Source organism: Taeniopygia guttata, chromosome 31 (genome assembly GCF_048771995.1).
Source record: "Taeniopygia guttata chromosome 31, bTaeGut7.mat, whole genome shotgun sequence".
Classification (NCBI taxonomy): Eukaryota; Metazoa; Chordata; class Aves; order Passeriformes; family Estrildidae; genus Taeniopygia; species Taeniopygia guttata.
The window spans coordinates 4,372,553-4,378,552 of NC_133056.1; positions in this window are offsets into that span (position 1 = coordinate 4,372,553).

Below are 6,000 nucleotides of genomic sequence, written 5' to 3' on the forward strand. Positions count from 1 at the left end.
ACAATATCCATTTTCTTCTCCATTTGTGAAACACGGAACAAAGTCTGGGCAAGCTGATGATGCAGAGGAAAACCTGCAAATGTACTGGTTATCCTGAGCCTGGAGGATGCAGTTAAAGCCAGCCAAAAGCAATTTCTGGAAAGTCAAGCCTGGTGTACATTTTCTTGAGTTTTGCTATGCCATCTTCACCTGAGTCTTATAAAAAAGCAAACAAAAAACTCAAACAAAAACAGACAAAAACCCAAACAAACAAACCCACACAAACCAATCAAACCAATGGATTAAAAAAACTCAAATAAAACCAAAGGGAATGAGGAGTTAGTATTAGTTGTGAGGATATCACAGCAGGCAAATGGCTGCTTCCCACCATAAAAAGCCACAGAAAACAGCTGCTCCAAAATATACCCAACAGGAGAACCATAAAAGTGATACATAGCAACTTTGGGGGCAGCTCCCCATTCAGGTGAAGGATGAGCACACAGTGGTACAGCTCCAGCATTCCCCACCCTCCAGGCTGCTCTTTGCTCCTGATGAAAGACCCTTGCAGGACTGTGGCCCCTCTCAGTGCATTATAAATCATTCCCACAGCTCTCAGTTGAGCCACTGGCCTTTCCAGAGCGAGATCCAGGCACAATCCTACTGCCTGCTGAGCCTCTCTGGGAGATCCTGAGCATCTTCCTGCCTAGAGCCACAGAAGAGCTCAGGCTCTCCCTGACTGGGTTTTCAGGGGAGGTTTCCATATCCCTGTGAGATCTGTCCAACCCTCAACACATCTGATTTTATGTAAAACGATGTGTTTGGGTTCCTTCCCTACTCCTGTGGCCAGTGCGAAGTCACCCATGTGAATGGAGGGTATTGTGAGCAGGAAAATGCATTCCTGGGTTGCTTTTTTGCTTCACTGTCACTCAGCTGAACAGGGTCCTTATCTTAGAGGGACTTACAAGAATGGGTAGGAATTTTGGCTCTGAGAGGAGCAGAAAGCACATTTTCTGCACCACATTCCCAACAGATGCCGTTTCCCTGGCAAAACAGTGACTGTCATTCATGTTCCTGGGAAGACTGTAAAGAGCCGTTCAGAGATGACAGGTCCACCTGGCCTTTGGCTTTGTGTACCTCATTTCACATGTCCAGTTTCAAGGGCCATGAAAAGAGGCCACCTTTTGCCCTGGCAGTGCTGATCCCTCCTGCTGATGCCCTCCCTCAGCGTGGGAGGAATGCAGAGCTGGTCTCAGAGAAGCACAGGGCTTGAGGGTTCCCGTGTCATTTCCGTGTGTTGGTAACCATGATTGAACCACCTAGTTCTTGTCTCTTATTTATTGAACTCTGGTTGGTTTCTGGAATTGGTGAAGGATGTGGAGCTGCTGGAGCCACTCCAGGGAGACCTTTGAGCTCCTTCCAATGCCTGAAGGTGCTTGAGGAGACCTGGAGAGGGACTTTGGGAAAGGCTCTGGAGGGAGAGAACAAGGGGGAATGGGTTCAGCCTGACAAAGGACAGGTTTAGAAGGAGAGTGGGAAGAAATTCTTTTCTGTGAGATTGGAAAGACGCTGGAACAGACTGACCAGAGAAGCTGTGGCAGCTCCATCCCTGGAGGTGTTCCAGACCAATTGGACAGGGCTTGGAGAGACCTAGCATAGTGGAAGGCAGGGGGCATGGAATGAGATGGTCATGAGTTCCTTCCTAAGCCAAACCATGCTAGGATTCTATGAGTGGGCTGCTGAACTTGGCCAAAAGAAGAGCTACATTGCCGAGGTGAAGTGAGAAGGGGGATTAGAGCCACCTGTGTTTGCCCTTTAAATCCCTTCCAACATCAATTCTGGGCTCTGTCTCTGGGTTTGGCCACAAAGGAGCCTTTGTTGTTCTTCAGTGGGGCTGAAATCTAAATCTCAGCGAGTGCAGCTCAGAGGGTGACACGTGCTGCCGCTGGGGCCACTGTGTGGACTTGTTTTCAGAAAAATGGGAGATGCAGAGGAGAGAGAGGTTCCTGGATACAGTAACTCTACCTACACCTGGAACTGAGGCATCTGCCCAGGGATTTCATATTCACCGACTGGGAAGGAAATCGAATCAGGGCTTGCTAATTTTCATGAAGTCAAACACCTGGGATTCACTTCAGTCTTGCATTTTCCTGGAAGAATTCACACAAGCGCTGTATATTTATACACAGGCCCTGGACTTTTCTGTTGTTTGATGAGACTACAATTTGTCTTCCTCTTGTGGTTCCTGCAATCCTTCCTCTCCTGAGGTTTGCAGTTGAATTACCAACCTCTACCCCAGGAATATTCATCTGTCATATTTTGGATATTGTTCTTCCTCAAAGGAAAGCAAACAATGAGAGTTTAAGCCAGGCCTCTTCCCAGGCAGATTTGATTGGAACCAAGTCCTGCCTCAGATCCAATCTCATCTCCATTGTTGTGTACGTCTATTAATTTTCCCATCATTGCTTTTCCATTTCTTATTACTATGCAGCTCAGTCTTGAACAACATCATTCAGAACTACACAGAAGTCACATACTGCTGCTTCCCTATTCCTATCTGCTTGTTACCTAATCCCACCCAGCTCTCTATTGAACATCTGCTTTTACCTGGGCCTACAGGTGTGGTTTTTAGCTGAAAATACTGCAAATCAGGGATGCAGAATTTCTCCTTACTCTGTGAATCTGATCAAGGTCCTTTCCAATGTGTCACTGAACATGTGAATTCTCCCTTTCTCCCAACAACCCCCAGTGCTGGTTTTGGCTAAGATAAATCAGACAGTGCTGTTTGGAGTCACTCCCCACCTGCTTTTCCATCTCATCCAGTGGCTGGGGTCGGATGGCTGGTTGGGTTGTGCAGACATTGCACTGCACCTTCCCCTGCTGGTGCCCAGCCTGGATCAGGGCAGGTTGGATGCCACATGGGATCCATCCTTTGCCATGCCATGCGATCCTCCATGCAGTAGGGATAACAAGCCCAGCACTGGGGAACCCCAGGTGCTGCAGCAGTGATATTTTTGGGAGAAACACGGAGATGTGCATGGCCAGCTTGAAGTCTGCACTGGCGTGAGCACCAGGCCTGCCATGCTGAGCCCAGGGCCACAAGCAGTGCTCACCCTGGCTGGGACATTGAGTCCCAACATGGGATCCCACGGGACCGGGCACGCTGGGATTTGCCCCTGCAGCTCCCAAGTGTGTCCAGAGAGACTGCAAGGAGACAGTGACCTCTGTCAGTGGGACCCCTCTGTGCAGGTACCCCCACTCCTGGGGTGGCTGTGCCAGCTCCCCCATGAAACTCCCGCCCTGGGAACCTGGAGCAAGGGGAAAACACAACTTTGCCAATGCTGCCTGTGCCTGAAGCAAATGGAAAGAGAACTGGGGTGTGAAAAATCAGGGTTGTTTATTTACAGAAGAACAGCAACGAAAACACAGAACACATTGACTTTTGTAAGAATATTTGTAACAACAACAATTTATCGAACGTATATACATAAGAACATATCTAACAACAATATTTGAAACGTATTTACAGAAGACCAAACGTAGCACTAAAACCTATATCCTAAAGCGAACAACAAATCTAAAAACTATGTACAAAATGGTGCCATCTCAGCCCGGGATCTCCATCAGTCCTGGAAGAAAAGCAGGTGCCATGGTCACTCCAGTCAGGCACAGAGGGCTCTTCCGTGTGTCCCCAGGCTGGCACAGTGGGACTCTGCTGCGCGAGCTGAGGCTGGCTGGGTCTGGGGGCTGGGCCCCAGGCACTGGGATGGGGCTTGTGTGGCCGGAGCAGGGACCACCCAGCCCAGCCCCAGCCTGGCTGCAGGGAACCCACTCTGCCTGTGGGGACCATGTACCTGTCGCTGCTGGCATCGATCTTCATCCCAGGACCATGGCCTCCTCTTCATCTTCTTGATCAATTTCCATGTCCTCAGCGTACTCTTCCATTTCCACATCCATCCCGTCTTCCACATCCACCTCCATCTCTTCCTCTCCAGTCTGTTCTCCATCCACATCCATCTCCTCCTCCATATCAGTCTGTGTGTCCACCTCCATTTCTTCCACTCCGTCTGCGACAGCCTGCAGAGGTAGCAAAACCTCAGAGTGGGGTCCCTGTCCCACCCCATCCCCCCAGAACTCCAGCCCACCCGGGCAGCTGGGGGGATCCACCTCCATGGAATGGCACCGTACCTTCCTCAGGACAAATGTGAACATCCTGCAGGGATGGATGACACAATCCAGGCCTTCAGCAGCTATGGAACCTGATGATGGGGGTATCCGCGGGCAGGAACAAGAAGGGTGGCAGGAGCGGGCAGGAGCAGCGTGCAGGGTGTGCTGACCCCAGGGCCAACAGTTGTGTTGTGCTGCTTGCTGGCTGCTGGCAGTTCCAGGTGGGACATGGATTGTGACGTGACAGTTGAGCTAGAGAGTGTTTGGTTCCATGCTTAGCAACGTTCCCCCAGACCATGGTGCTCAGAGCCCTGTTCCCAAGGATGGGGCATCCACAGCCTGGGCCAGTGCCTCAGCAGCCTCAGTGGGAAAGAGCAGCTTCCTGAGATCCAACCTCAATCAGCCTCCTGCAGCTGAAAGCCATCGCCCCTTGTGCTGTTGCCACAGGCCCTGTTGAACACTCTGAACACTCTGTCCCAGCCTTTCTTGTGGGACCCTTGCAGTCCTGCATCAGGAACTGAGCGATGGAAGCTTTAGGCCCAGGTTTGCCTCTAAATGTACAAAATTAATAACAGTGGAGGGGAAGATGGTGGGACACTGGTTCTGCTCTAACTGGTGAATATTTTCTTTTTTTTTTTCTTCTTTTCTATCATGCTGATGCAGGTTGAAATGAAGCTTGGCACAATATCCATTTTCTTCTCCATTTGTAAAACACGGAACAAAGTCTGGGCAAGCTGATGATGCAGAGGAAAACCTGCAAATGTACTGGTTATCCTGAGCCTGGAGGATGCAGTTAAAGCCAACCAAAAGCAATTTCTGGAAAGTCAAGCCTGGTGTACATTTCTTTGAGTTTTGCTATGCCATCTTCACCTGAGTCTTATAAAAAAGCAAACAAAAAACTCAAACAAAACCAGACAAAAACCCAAACAAACAAACCCACACAAACCAATCAAACCAATGGATTAAGAAAACCCAAATAAAACCAAAGGGAATGAGGAGTTAGTATTAGTTGTGAGGATATCACAGCAGGCAAATGGCTGCTTCCCACCATAAAAAGCCACAGAAAACAGCTGCTCCAAAATATACCCAACAGGAGAACCATAAAAGTGATACATAGCAACTTTGGGGGCAGCTCCCCATTCTGGTGAAGGATGAGCACACAGTGGTACAGCTCCAGCATTCCCCACCCTCCAGGCTGCTCTTTGCTCCTGATGAAAGACCCTTGCAGGTCTGTGGCCCCTCTCAGTGCATTATAAATCATTCCCGCAGCTCTCAGTTGAGCCACTGGCCTTTCCAGAGCGAGATCCAGGCACAATCCTACTGCCTGCTGAGCCTCTCTGGGAGATCCTGAGCATCTTCCTGCCTAGAGCCACAAAAGAGCTCAGGCTCTCCCTGAACTGGGTTTTCGGGGACGTTTCCATATCCCTGTGAGATCTGTCCAACCCTCAACACATCTGATTTTATGTAAAACGATGTGTTTGGGTTCCTTCCCTACTCCTTTGGCCAGTGCGAAGTCACCCATGTGAATGGAGGGTATTGTGAGCAGGAAAATGCATTCCTGGGTTGCTTTTTTGCTTCACTGTCACTCAGCTGAACAGGGTCCTTATCTTAGAGGGACTTACAAGAATGGGTAGGAATTTTGGCTCTGAGAGGAGCAGAAAGCACATTTTCTGCACCACATTCCCAACAGATGCTCTTTCCCTGGCAAAACAGTGACTGTCATTCATGTTCCTGGGAAGACTGTAAAGAGCCATTCAGAGATGACAGGTCCACCTGGCCTTTGGCTTTGTGTACCTCATTTCACATGTCCAGTTTCAAGGGCCATGAAAAGAGGCCACCTTTTGCCCTGGCAGTGCT